This window comes from Mus caroli, chromosome 5, assembly GCF_900094665.2.
Source record: "Mus caroli chromosome 5, CAROLI_EIJ_v1.1, whole genome shotgun sequence".
NCBI lineage: Eukaryota > Metazoa > Chordata > Mammalia > Rodentia > Muridae > Mus > Mus caroli.
In genome coordinates, this window is record NC_034574.1 from 98,406,418 (window position 1) to 98,421,084 (window position 14,667).

Below are 14,667 nucleotides of genomic sequence, written 5' to 3' on the forward strand. Positions count from 1 at the left end.
AACAATAGAAACTCCAAGATGAGTTGGTACCAGGATTGTGGGTATTGCTGTCACAGACCTGACCATGTTGTTTGAGGGAGGATTGTGAAAGGACTTTGGAACTTTGGGCTAGAAAAGCCATTGAGTGTTGAGAGCTCAGTAGGATGTTCTGTGGGTGCTTGGAAGATAAGAGTGTTGAAAACAATGCAGACAACGGAGGCCTGGCTTGGGAAGTTTCAGAGAGAAGCAAAGACTCGACCAGGCCACTTGTGTGAAGAATCTGTGTTGTCTGGTCAGCTGCGGCTGAAGAATCAGCTGTGATTAAGAAATCAGCGTCACTGAGGTGAAATCTTCTGGGAAGTGTTTTTTCAGGGTCAGCACACAGAAATTGTGCTCCACAGATGGCCAGTGTTGTATCTTGCACTGGCAGACAAACTTCATAGTATAAAAATCACCCAGGCAGCGTTTTGAAGGCATGAAGGGGTCCTAGAAAGCAGCGAAGGCTTGACAGTGTGAGAGGCCAAGAAAGGACATTGGAGACAGTGCAGCTGTAGTAGTAATTGAACCCCCAGGGTTAAAGGAGCCATGCTGAGAAATTGAGGCCTTGTACCATGAAGAGAGCCAGGACAGGCTCCTGTCAAGTGCAGCCCAGTTGCAGCAGAAGGCCCCAGTATTCTGAAGATGCCAGTACCATGGGATGACCACCAAGACAATAGCACTGTGGAGTGGTCCCAGCCTGAGCCTAGAAGACAAGCTGTGTGGAAAGACAGTAGGGTCACAGGAGCGACCCAAGCCCTCTGGCGGAGCCCAGATGATACTGAGTGAATCCCAGATAATTGCACAGCGAGTTAGCCCACTCTTCTGAGGTTTGATTTTGTTTTACTCAGATTTTGACCATGCTCTGGTTCTTCCCTCTTGAAGAAAAAAAGTATTTATTTTTGATTTTATAGGATCCCACAATTTAAAAAAAAAAGATTTTAGGTTAAAAGGGACTTTAGATTTTTAAAAAGACTGGATTTTAAAATGTATGATTTAGTAAAGACTTTTAAAATTCATAAACTATTTCCTAGTGGGATGTTGATATTCATGTACAATCTTCAGGATGAACAAAAAAGGGAAAGTTGTGACTTAACAGTGTTATGCTAGTGTGTCAAGTTGACAAGGAGTCAGTTGTTCAGCTAGTTTTATGCCAACTTGACACAAGGTACAGTCATCTGAGAGGAGGGAACCTTAATTGAGAAAATGTTTCCATAAGATCCAGCTATTTTCGTTGGTCATGGTGGCACACGCCTTTCATCCCAGCACTTGGGAGGCAAAGGCAGACAGATTTCTGAGTTCGAGGCCAGCCTGGTCTACAAAGTGAGTTCCAGGACAGCCAGAGCTATACAGAGAAACCCTCTCTCGAAAAACAAAAAAACAAAACAAAAAAAGATCCAGCTATTTTCTTAATTAGTGATTGATGGGGAGGTTCCAACCCATTGTGGGTGGTGCTGTCACTGGGCTGTGGTCTGGGATTCTATAAGAAAGCAGGCTGAGCAAGCCATGGGGAACAAGCCAGTAAGCAGCACCCTCCATGGCCTCTGCATCAGCTCTGGCCTCCCAGGTTTCTTCTCTATTTAAGTTTCTGTCCTTGCTTCCTTCAGTGATGGACTACAATGTGGAAGTGTGAGCTGAATAAACCTTTCCTCCCCCAACTTGCTTTTGATCATGGCATTTTGCTGCAGCAATAGAAACTCTAAGAAACCTATGGAGGGTTTGAACCTTGTGACATTCCTGTCTCAGTTTCCTGAGTTGTTGGGGTTCCAGACGGAGCGATCAGACTAGGAGGACAGTCTTTGCTTTCCATGGCCTCTGAGCACCCAGTTAAGATCACCAACAGCATTCTGAGGTCACCCATTTCTTCAAACTCTTCCAAATCCCTTCCACGACCCCAATGCCCAGGGACTGTGTGAACAGACTCACTCAGCAGAGACCACGCTTCTCTGGCACTCGTTTTCTTAGTCAGACGTTCTCACCATTGTTATCAAAACACTTGTGAGAACAAAGTAAAGGAATTCTTTCTCTCCCAGTTCCAGGGAAAGCCTTAGAGGAAAGCGTTCATGGCAGCCTTGATGCAAGAGAAGTGGGCTATACAGGAAGAGGTCAGGGCAAGACACAACTGCCAGGAGCATCGTCCCACTGACCTACTTCCTCTAACAAGGCCCACGTCCGTCACAGGAGAGATCCGTTCCTCACGCCAGAGCCCTCATGACCCATCCTTTGTGACAACACCCTCAACAGCCTCGCTTGGAGGCCTGGGTTATTAATCTGCTTTATTACTCTCCTTAATCCAATCATTTGATGTTGCGGCCTGCCCGCAGTCCACAACACGAACGGTTCAACTGAGAATGGCAGTTCAAGCTGAAAAGAGAGGAATCTAGACGGGGCGGAAGAATGAATGGAGCTAAGACAACATTCTGATCAAAGCTCAATTTTACTATTTTCAGACACTCAGTTATAAAGGAAGGGGGAGGGAACCCAATATCCCGCCAAGTAACTCAGGGTCCAGTAGCAGGACGAACACGTGTGTGCCTCCAGGCAGCAAAGGCAGGGTCCAGCAGTAGGCATGGCAGGACGAATGAGCAGGTAGCTCCACCCTTGAGCAAGCAGGTTCCAGGCTGGGGGAAGGGAGGCCACAATTTGACAATCAAAATTAGCCATCGTACAATCGTCATATGCTTATTTGAGGTTATTCAAAGATTATTTGGATGTATCTTATGTTAGTTTTGAAACAGATGTAGCTCGGTTGGTGGAGTACTTTTCTAGTATGTGCATAGTCCTGGATGCTGTTCTCAGTACTGCACAAGTCTGGTGTGCTCATGCACACCTGTCTGCAATCTCAGCCTTGGAAGTGGGGAGGAGGAAGGATCAGAAGATCACGGTCATCCTGGGCATCCATCAGCATGTCACATAGTAAGTTCGAGGACTACAGGCGGCACTGTGCTCTACATCCTGTCCGTTGCTATGGTAAAACACTGACTAAAACATTAACTTAGGCAAGGAGAGGGTTTCTTTGGCTTATCAATCCAGGCCACAATTCATCATTGAGGGAAACCAGGGCAGGAGTGCAGAGGCTGAAACTATTTACGCCCCTACTCACTCATTCTCACTACTCACCCACTTATACTTAGCAAACTTTCTCACCTGCCTAGGGATGGAGCTGCCTACAGTGGGCAGTGCCCTCCCATGTCAATTCCGAATCAAAACAGTCCCCAGAAGGCATGGCCACAGGCCAGTCTGATGGAGACCATTCCTCAGCTGAGGCTTCTTCTCTTAGATGAATGTAGGCTGTCTGAAGTCAACAAGTCCAATTAGGACACCCTGTCTCAAAAACAAAGCAAAAAACCGTATGTTGAGCACTGAAAGGTACATAACATCTTAGCATGTGCTGACAGCGGATGTTACTTCCCTCTTAACATCCAGAATTACAGTCACTTTTCAGAATGTTTTTTGTTTTTTAAAAACACGTATGTTATAAAGAGGAAAGAGAGACACAGGAGAGCAACCTTCCTCACTAGCTGGTGTGGTTGCACCACTGGCTCTGCCCGTGGTAGCAGTATGATCCTGGGCAAAGTGACATCCCAAGCTGTGCCTCAGCCTCCCTGTCTATGAAGTAGAAATGGTGACATGAAGTAAGACGTCAACAATGCTAAGAGTCCCAGCAAGGATCGGGGTGAAGGGTCACCCGTAGCCATTGGCATCGCCGCGACAAAGCAGCAGCCTACTTTATAAACCTCCCTGGGGTGGGACCGTCTGTCTGTCGGTTTCCTCAGAAGTTTTGTTATAGAAAGAGTAATTCAGTGTCTGGCTTAATCAATGAGACTAATAGTTCTGTGTGAAATGGAATCAGATGGTGGAATCAGCTGACTGTCCTGTGGTGTCACGAGCTGGAGAACGGTGGGAAGGTGGTAGAGACACTGAGAAGTCTCCAGTCTCTGACACGACAGACCACGGGCTGCGTTCTGCTGTGCTCAGTGCCCTACCCTGGTCACACAAAGTGATTCATCTTCTTCAGGATTTGGTCTTTTCTTTCTAAGTATTCCTTTTGGAAACAATCCCAACACAGAAATAAAAACACATCACCACCACTGCCAGTCTCATGTTAACTGTACTTTCTTTTCATTGGAATTAACGTCTTTTCTTTTCTTTTTTTAAGATTTATTTTATTATGTGAGTACACTGTAGCTGTCTTCAGATACGCCAGAAGAGGGCATTGGATCCTGTTATAGATGGTTGTGAGCCACCATTTGGTTGCTGGGAATTGAACTCATGACCTCTGGAAGAGCAGTCAATGCTCTTAACCACTTAGCCATCTCACCAGCCCTAGAATTAACTTTTAAAATTGTTATTCTGGATATAAATTCATGGTACCTGTTTGGGGCCATGTTTTGTCTTTTTGGCATTTTTTTTCCTGTATGGTACTGGAGATTGACTAGAGTCTTGCATATGCTAGGCACATGCTGTACTATCAATGTACTGTATTACTATATTATTAATAACCATAAATATGTTACATTTACATCCTATTTTAAATTATTTTATTTTTTTTCTGTGTATGTGCCTAAGTGCATGTCTGTGTACCATTTGCATGGCTGAGGCCCACAGAAGCCAGAGAGAGGGCATCAGACCCTCTGAAACTAGAGTTAAGATCATTGTGAGCCATCATGTGGGTGTTGGGAACTGAACCCAGGACCTCTGTAAGAGCAGCAACTGCTCTGACCCTCACCCTTGGAGCCATCCTTGATCCTCTTCCCCTCCTCTGTGAGTAAGATTGCAGTAAGCTGCACAGGCTAACCTGGAACTCACTCTGCAACCTGGGCCAGGCCCGACTGTATAAACTTCCTACACCAGTTTTTCTGAGCAGCGGAGATCCTGATGCTGTGCCTCCAGGGCAGACATGATGACTTTCCCTTCAAATCTTGTGATTGGAATCTTTCATTGCCAATTGCTCTCTACTAAATTTTGCTCAGAAACAAGGATGGAGGGCTACAGATGAAGCAGCTGGCCTAGAAAAGCATTAATAGAAGAGACTATTCATGGCAGAAATGGCTAAAGAGGGGAATGCTAAGGCACCCTGAGTGCCATGGTTTGAATATGCTCTGCCCCAGGGAATGGCACTATCTGGGGCTGTGGCCTATTGGAGTAGGTGTGGCCTTGTTGAAATAGGTGTGTCACTGTGTGTGGGGGCTTTAAGACCTCATCCTAGCTGCCTGGAAGTCTGCTAGCAGCCTTCAAATAAATATGTAGAACTCTCAGCTTCTCCTACACCATTACCTGCCTGGATTCTGCCATTTTCCTACCTTGATGATAATGGACTGACCCTCCTCTGAACCTGTAAGCCAGCTCCAATTAAATGTTATCCTTATAAGACTTGCCTTGGTCATGGTGTCTGTTCACAGCAGTAAAACCCTAAGACACTATTGATGCCTGGCCACTCAGGAGGAACACAGGCACTGACAATATGAAGGGCCCGAGATTCGGCTGGCCTTTCAAGGTGGAAACTGCCTGCCACACTCTCTTGGATGCTGTAGGAAGCAGGAGAACCCTGAGTCAAAGTGAAAAGAAATGTCCCTATGAACAGCCACTGCAGCACCCAAGGAACCGACTGTCCTATTTCTCTTAGCTCCTGAGGCCCCAGAGAAGCAGTTCTCAACCTGTGGGTTGCATCTCCTTTGGGTGTCACACAGCCCTGTCCCAGGAGTCATCTAAGACCATCAGAAGACACAGATACTTACATGATGATTCATAACAGCAGTAAAATTACAGTTATGAAGTAGCAATGAAAATAATTTTACAGTTGGGGTTCACCACAACATGAGAGACTGTAGCTAAGGGTGGCCTGTGTCAGGAATGCTGAGAACCAGTGCTGCAGAGAGATGAAAAGGGAGAGCCATAAAGCACATTACATTCAGTGGGTGCCTTATAAGAGCAGAACCCTTGGGAGTTAAGAGATGGCCCAGCACTTAAGAGCCCTGGGCGCTCTTACAGGAAACTCAGGTCCCATTTCTAAATCAACCACACAATGGCTCAGAACTATCGGTGACTTCAGTTCCTGTGGAATCTAACACCTTCTGGGCTCCTTGGACACACATGTGGTGCATAGACACACAGGCAAAACACCCCACACACTAAATAAGTTAGAGAGAGAGAGAGAGAAATAGATACACACACACACACACTCACACACCCTGGAAAAGTTTCCTGTCTTTTACTCAGTCCAGAAACACTATATTCATACATTGGTTTGGATAGTGAATATGTACCTTTCCCATGAGAAAAAGAATTAATTCTTTCACGGCCATTGTCTTAGTTAGGGTTTCATTGCTGTGATGAGACACCATGACCACCACAGCAACTGTTAAAAAGGAAGACATTTTATTTGGATTGGCTTCCAGTTTCAGAGATTGAGTCCACTGTATCATGGCAGGAAGCATGGCAGATGCAGGCAGACACAGTGCTGGAGAGGTAGCTCAGAGTTCTACATTTGGCTTGACAGGCATCAGGAAGAAAGAGTGACACCTGGGCTAGCTTGAGCATCTGACCTCAAAGCCCACCCCAAATAGTAACACACTTCCTCCAGAAAGGCCACACCTGAAGGTGCCACTCCTTATGAGTCTATGAAGGCCAGTTTCATTCGAACCACTTAAGCCATCCACGATGCACTTAAACATTCAGTCTGCAAGAAAGGGTGGCTGCCTAGCAGGCTGTTTTTGGCAACATTTATCCATAAATAATCTTCCCTTTGAGCTCTCAAAACATGCATGTCTATCCTCTACAAGCTGCAGCTACATACTTCTAAGGGAATATCACAGAACCCAGAGGCTAAATCCAGTGGGACCACCCTGGGGTAGAGAAGCAAAGCTGTATTATCTACAGGAGAAAGGTGCTTTTCTTAGAAGACGTTCGTGAACGACTTGACAGAGCCAGTAACTCGACTCTTTGTTTTAGTTTTTTAAGGATCTACTTATTTACTTCTTTATACGTGTGTGCATATGTCTGTGAGTGTGTACTGTGCTGGTGCATGTGTCTGGGGCACGTGTAGTAGCCAGAGGAAGATGCCAAGTGTTGTCTATCAACACATATGCTCTATCTCTACAAACAGCCATTCCTTTTGAGACAGTGTCTCTCCCTGAACAAGGCTAGAGCTCGTGTTTTCTTTGGATTTACATCACCCAGAACACCCAATGGCCTTCAGGAGATGTAAGAATGTCTAATGGCCCTTCTTAGTTAATTCTGTGAATTAGCCTGTAAACCACTGTGGAATTTAACTTGCGGGAAAGTTAATGTCTGTTCAAGTAAATAAAGAAACTAGTATTGACGTGCATAAAATCCATACATTAAAAAGTCAGTCTATTGCAGGGTCTAGCCAATTTAGAGGGGAGGGAAGAGAAGGGGAAGAGGAGGGAAAGAAAGGGGGAGAAAGAAAAGACAGAGAGAGACAGAGGTTTTTCCTAGAGCAATTCAGTTCTTCAGCAAACATTGACATGGGATCCTAAATTCTTAAGTTCTGACACTGTCTAGGGATAGATAGCATCAGACGCCAAAGGCTCAGTCTCACACCACTGTCCTGTGCCTAGCTTCAGATGTCAATCCCAAGAGGTGAGTTCCTAGCCTGATTCTAGCTAACACGGTGACAGACTGGAAGTTCCCCAGGACCCTGTTCCCAGGTTCTGCCAATTGCTAGAACGTCCCATAGAATTGAAGTGACTTTCTTTCTGGACAACTGGTTTATTACAAGGGGTAATTAATTGACTTAGTAAGTTATCACTAAGGGACAATTGGCCAGCCAAATGAAGAGATCGATGTTCAAGGCAGGAGCTGGACGATTCTGGGAACAGGAGAGTCTACCCCGTGAAGCTCCATGAGGTTCCAGCATGCAGACGTGCTCCTGATTATCTCTGTAATGTCTGGATTACAATGCAGGCTGAGAGTGAGAGCCACCCTCATCACCATATACCTACCACCCATAAGGGACCACTGACTCCCCTAAGCCAAACAAAGCCTTAATAAAACCCCTGTCACTGCCAATGGGTGGAGGTGGAAGTCTCACCTGGTAAACCATAGGCTTGGCCCCACCTGCATGCCAGTCTTTGAAGGTGTGGCTTTCCACAGAAGGCCAGGTGTCTTTGACAAGGGCTTGTTATAAACCACAGAAGATTCCCTGTCCCTTCAGGAACTAAGGACAAAACCCATAATATAAAGAATCTCTCATATCCCTCATCACTTACAATGAGGGGTTTGGAAGTTACAAGTCAGGAAACATAAATGAAAATTAAAATGTGTGTTTCTTAGACCATGGTGAAATGACGGTATCATATGATAGTTGCTTATCTGGCTCTCCTGAACAATAATTCTAAGAAGGCGTCTCTCTCTCTCTCCCAGAGCCATACTTTATGATCCCTCATTAAGATGTTGCTTCTGTTTTGTCTCATGCTTGTGGTTGGAGATGTGAGTTGTCAGCTTCTTGCTTCAGCTGCCTGCCCACTGCTTGCTGCCATGCTTCCTGCCATGATGGATTCTTATCCCTTGGGAACTGTAAACCTGGGTATGTTCTTCTGTAAAAAAACTTAAATAAAAAATCTCAAGTTCTCTTCTCATCAGTGTTTTGCATTCAAAGCAGTAAGGAGTAAGACCACAGCATGAGGGCGTGTTTGGGATGGGCACTGCTGGGAGAGTGCAAACGAACGGGAATTCAAAAACTACTGAATGAGCCCTGGTGGCTTAGTGGGCAGAGGTGCTGTCATGCAGGCCCTGCGACCTGAGTTCAGTTCCTGGATCCACAAGGATCCTGAGGAAGTGACTACATGAAACAACTACACAAAGCTGTCCTCTGAGCTCCACATGTGTGCTGTGGCATATATATGCACACACACACACACACACACACACACACACACACACACACTGTGTTTTAAAAAGAAAACTTTTAAAAGAACTACTGAAAAGTCACACCACTAACAGTTGACAGGTTGGATTATAAAACACCTATTTCTTTCTTATAGGATTGATCATTTATGTCTAACTTTGAAATCAGACTTGTCTAGGCGCATATCTACATCCCTCGGGACTGTGTGACCTTGGTTAGCTAGAAGAGTTTACTGGGCTTTGGCTCATCCTCTGTCAATAACAGACACTATCACTGTCTATTTCATGGGTAGTAATGGTGGTTTTAAATAAGCCAATGCACATGAAGTTTCTATTGAGTCTGTAGCATGTATTCCACACATACTAATTCAAAATTATTTCCAAGGAAATTTTCACAACATGGACTGGCCAAACAATTCTGTCTTGTTAAGGATTTGATCTAGAAGTGTTTTTCTTCATTTTGATCCCACACCCCTGTGTGTATGAAGTATGTATGTGTGCTGTGTGTGTTCCTATATGTGTGTGTAGTGTGTGCATATGTGTATGTGCATGTGGTATGTGTGCTCTATATGTATGTAGTGTGTAAGTATATATGCTGTGTATGTAGTATGTGTGCTGTGTGTGTATGTATGTGTGTGGTGTGCGTTTATATATGGTATATATGTGCATGTATGTAGTATTGTCCTGTGTGAGTCTGTATGTGTGTGTAGGTGTGTGTGTCTGTCAAGGTATGTGTGTTGGTGTGTGTGTAGGTGTCTGTATGTGTGTGTGTGTGTGCAGGTGTGTGTATAGGTGTGTGTAGGTGTGTATGTCTGTGTGTGTATGTGTCTGTAGGTATGTGTGTAGGTGTGTGTAGGTGTCTGTCTGTATGTGGGTGTGTATGTGTGTGTGTGTGTGTGTATGTGTGTGTGTGTGTAGGTGTGTGCACATGTGTGTGTGTGTTCGTGAGTAGGTATGCTCCTTCCACTGTGAGTTTCAGGGACCCAGCTCAGGTTACCAGGCTTGAACAGGCTTTTACCAGCTGAGCTGTCTCCTGCCCTGGATTTAAAGTTTTAAAGTCTCTTATTTTTAGGTCATTGGACCCATTACTTTTAGGTCACTTGTCTGGTGCACATTCAGCTGCCATCACCACATGACCTCTCAGGGAACTTCCTGTTCTTCCTGCTGTTTTAGTGGTTTTGATGGTGTAAAGTCAGGGATTTCAAAGCTGTAGCTCCAGGTAGAGTTTTACCATGCAGCTCAGTGCTCGTGGTTGCAGCAATGTTAACTGAAACATAAAATAGGATGTTTTCTATTAGTTCAGTTCCTTCTCAGACCCATTCTCTACCCAGAAAAGGCTATGTAGCAGAGAAGATTCTGAGTAAAACCCTGCCGGTGGTTTTGACTAAGCTTAAAACTTTACTTTCGTTATTACCAGACAGGATCAACTGACATTAAAAACAAGACAAAACAAGAATAGTTTTAAAATTACCCTAAAGAATAATTTCAACATCAAAAAAAATCAGATGTTATTTATAGCCGTACCTGTAAAAAATACTTAATTTTAGTGTAACTATTTTTAAAGTAAATTTATGGCACTTTCATATGTAGTTATTAAGTATAAATTCTGTACTGGCTACAGGATTCTGACTTCAGAGCCTATAGTAGGAGTTATACTGAAAGAATTGATATAAGTTTAAATTGGTAAATTGGAAATCACAGTAGGATTTCATAGAAGATCCTGGGCTAGGTATTGATTACAGACACAAAGATAAAGATACAGTCCCTGAAGAGGAGACAGTCCTAGACTTGATGGTGAAGCAGATATGAAAAGCTAAACGCTCTGAGAAGACAAAGAAGAAATACATTTCCCAGGAAGGTGCCGGCACCTGACAGAAAGTGATTAACTATGCCTTCGAAGAACAATGACAGTTTAGGGATTTTTTTTGTACACTTAATAATAAAACAATGCAACAGCATTGGCATTCCCACACCATCTACAAGAGACACCCCTAACCTCACCGTACCCCTAAAGAATGATCTGGGGAAGAGCTGAAGTTCAAAGGTGAAGACACTAAGGGCCACATAGCTAGCCACACAGAAATTGAGTCCAGATGTGTACAGTTCCTTAGCCTTGTCCAGTCCAGAAATATCCATCCCACTCTCTATCACAAACAATCTGAGGTTAACTTGTATCTGTGTAAAGTTTAGACATAGAGCTTTAATCTGGAAGCTCAAATAAAATGTCAAATTGCTCCAGGATAGAGGACTTGCTGAAAACGAGGCCATGAGTTCTCTCCCTAGCTCAGAGTGAGAGGCAGAGGCTGGAGAAATGCACATAAGATAAAAAGACAATATAGAATCCCAGGTTAGCTAGCCAGCAGCAGCCTCCTCTCTCGCTGAACTCAAACTGCAGTTTGAAGATGGAGACTTCCAATTTCATGTGTTTGCCAGATTCCCTCGTCCATAACTTGTGAACACTAGAGTCAAGGGAAGAGCCCTCAGGCTTTTCTGAGACCTCTGGCACCCAGCACTCACACGTTGACTGCCTGATTGCTGATCTGCCCCATGTTTTTATAGGGAGCTTGCTAAGTGTGTGGTTTAGTTAAGGTAACTGGAGTGAAAAGACTAGACTTGGTGTTTGTAAGGTAGCAAAAACAAAGAGATGACATAGCAGTATGGTGTTGTGGCTTTTAGACTAGTAACTCTCCATATTTAACGTGTATCATCAAACCCCTGTGTACAGTTGCAGAACTGCCCTGCCTATCCTGTTAGGGTCATCACAGAGGAGACCTGGATCCACTCAGACAGCAGCTCTGGAGACGTTTGTGATGGAGGCATGCAAGTCTCATTTCCAAACTTCAACACTGATCTCGTGCTTTGAGTGCTTACAACACGAAGCGCTTGGTTCCTTTTCTTGGTGCTTTACACGTTTTATGGAATTCTCCCAGCACCTTGCGGTACAACACCTAGATTACGGATAGACGTGTAAGAAGGAGCAGTCCTTCCTTGAACCTACAGAGGAAGAGCAGAGACATATGCCTGTTGCACCTTCACCAACAACCTAGGGTTTACTGTGTCCTTGGCAGTGGGCTGGCCTGCCTCAGCGTACAGTCAGGATGCTAATGACAACAGAGAATACTGAAGCACCTCGGGGAGGTGTTTGGAGAACAAGACACTGCGAGGAAGGCTTTCAACTTTAGGAGTTGCTCTTCTGAGATTTGTGCTTGGCTGTTTGTTTTGTTTTGTTTTGTTTTGTTTTGTTTTGTTTTGTTTTGTTTTGTTTTGTTTTCTGGTGATCCAAAGTTAAGGCCTTGAGTCACTGGCCCTGAGCTACATCCCCACCCAAGTCCCTGAGGTAGAACATTTGAATTTAGAGCTACCTCATGGAGTATTTTTAGATCTACCTGCTGCCTTACAAGGTACTTGGATCTTTCCTACCCCTCTCCCTTTCTTAAAGCAGACTACTAAAACTGGTCTCTGTCTTTCCCCCAGAGACACAAACCTCTTCTGCTTCCTCAGCAGAACACCCCACCCTAGGTTGTTAGCTTGTCCCAGGTTAATAAGGCTGATGCAGTACCAATCCTAAGGCCCCAAGGGGTTTAAGGTTGTCTTCCAGAGCCCACAACTGCATTGGGATTAGAGGCAGTATATAATATTTTATTCTGTGAGCAGGAAGAACAGTTAGGTTGGGGGGGGGGACGGGGAGGAATAGGCTCCTCCCCCACGCCCCCCATACCCTGCTTTTTATCATGGCTTGGGAAATGATTGTCTTCTATAAACTCACCGTGCAGGAGCACACAAACTAGTTAATGGCTGCTGGCTGCCCGTTTCTGTCCTCTTCTGTCTCTCCCAGACTGCCAGGACAGAGTAATTCTTTTTCTGCTTCAAGTGCTCTGAGGACAGCCAGCTGGTTATTGACAAACTCTCTCTCTCTCTCTCTCTCTCTCTCTCTCTCTCTCTCTCTCTCTCTCTCTCTCTCTCTCTCAAGACTGCTACAGTTATCTTATCTGCACTTTTTTTTCCCCAATAGGCAAATTTTCTTTTTAGGGAGTTGCCAGCTTTCAAGATGTTAGTTTGTGCTTTCAAACTATAATTGGGCAGAGAGATAGGCAGACAAACCCAAGGTTCAGATCAATGGGTGAGAGAGAATCCCTCCCCTATATCGTCTAAACAACAGGTGGTTTGGGGCACATTGTTAACTCTTTTGCACACACACACACACACACACACACACACACACACACACCATCCCCACCTCTGCCCACACAAAATCGTATTCGGAGCTTTCATATGGAATGGCACCTGCTGCTCAAAGCCCAGAAGCCCATCTTGCAGGGTCCAGTAACGCGGGACTCCTGCCAGCCGGTCAACAGGATTGAGGTTGACCAGGGTCTTAAGGCTTTGTAAACTACGGGCATCGGATATTTTTCGTTCTCCTCTGTTCCCCTCATATATACCACCGCCCCCTCTCCACCCGCTTCCTGGACCTTTCACTCTCTGGGGAGGGGTTATCTCCAACCTGACCCTCTGGGAGTTCCCAGGAGGGCTAATTTTAGCAGCAGCCGCTCTGCTTCAACTTAGCCCAGGGAGGAGCTGCGGTGTAAGAGCGGATGGCGGGCTCACAGAAACCACCCGCTTTTTGGCATTGTTAGGGTTGCACACAGGAGGCAGAGGACTGATCTTCCCTGCTGTGCCAACCAGGTGGGCAGCTCCGAGCAGCGGAATCATCCAGCCGCGGAGAGGCTTGATTTCCCGGTGGTGAACGCGGGGCCCGCCCAGCGCGGGCCCGCCTGCCCTGGACGCCTGGTGGTCTCGGCAGAGGAGGAAGTTCCCGGGCACCGCTGCCTGCGTCACAGCGGGGCTGGCACCGCGGCGGCGGCTCGGCAGCCGACGGCGACCCCGGGGCTGGGCGCTGGGCGGCGCTGGCTGCCGCGGGCCAGGCGGCGCGCGGGGCGGCGCTGGAGGCGGCTCCGCTCGCAGGCGGGGAGGCACCGGGGAGGAGGAACAGGGCTGCGGAGCTGGGGCGTTAGCTGCGTCCCGGCTCAGAGCCCGCGAAGAGGACGAGGACCGAGGCGCCGCCGCGGCTGTGGCCGCAGCACTCTGAGCGCGACAAGCCATGAGCAGCGACGCCGCGGTCGCTTGCCGCCGCTGAGCCCAACCCGGACACAGCTCGCCGCGCCCTGGCATCCTCTTCTGCGGATACCCTCGCCCCCAGAGGTAAGTGCCGGGGACCCGCGGAGGGATGGAGAGGGACGGCCAGCACCCTGCCACTAGGCTCGGTTCTCTGGGCGCGCCCCAGCCTGGACGCGTCCACCCTCCCTCGTTCGTGACCCTGCTTCCCCAGGGCTCTGGGACAGGCACATTGTGGTCGCCTCCCCAGCGTGCGGTTCAGGGATCCCGCTAACCCCAACCCCACCCAACCCACGCGGGCCCTGGCGTCCGCGCCAGGGACCCCCCAGCCGGGCGCCCAGTACAGCCTGGCCGCCGTAGGTTCTGGGGACTGGGGGAGGGGCGTACTAGGAGAAAACGCGGTCGCTGCAGGGATGGCCCGGGCGATTCTCCTTCCCTACCTTCAAAACCCCCGGAGATGCTGGGGCCTGGTTTTTCTGCTCTTCTCCCCAACCCCCTCGCCTCCCTGGAAGATGCCTGAAGTTACACTTTTTGAGGAAGGAGGGGGAAATCGAAGGTCTCCACAGAGATCCAGTGAGCACCAGTCCGCTCACCTGCAAGTCCAGAGGGGCCGGAGGGGGCTGCTCGGCTTCCTAAGACCCTGGAGGCCAGCAGCTGCGGCCAGGATCTCTG

General features: G+C 47.0%; 1 protein-coding gene and 1 long non-coding RNA gene across 2 annotated transcripts in view; one reads left to right on the forward strand and one right to left on the reverse strand.

The window, feature by feature from the left end:
• Positions 1–2,611: 2,611 nt before the first annotated feature.
• Positions 2,612–13,615, reverse strand: LOC110295488. Its single transcript, XR_002378078.2, has 4 exons — positions 13,385–13,615; positions 12,650–12,758; positions 3,163–3,339; positions 2,612–2,636 (listed from the first exon to the last, which is right to left on the reverse strand). It is a non-coding gene; the product is annotated as an uncharacterized LOC110295488 (long non-coding RNA).
• A 226-nt stretch (positions 13,616–13,841) lies between these two features.
• Lrrc8c (leucine rich repeat containing 8 VRAC subunit C) overlaps positions 13,842–14,667 on the forward strand; it is a 101,306-nt gene continuing 100,480 nt past the window's right edge. Inside the window, exon 1 of the mRNA XM_021162448.2 lies at positions 13,842–14,082. The gene's annotated coding sequence lies outside the window, so the exon portion shown is untranslated. The remainder of the gene's footprint in view (positions 14,083–14,667) is intronic.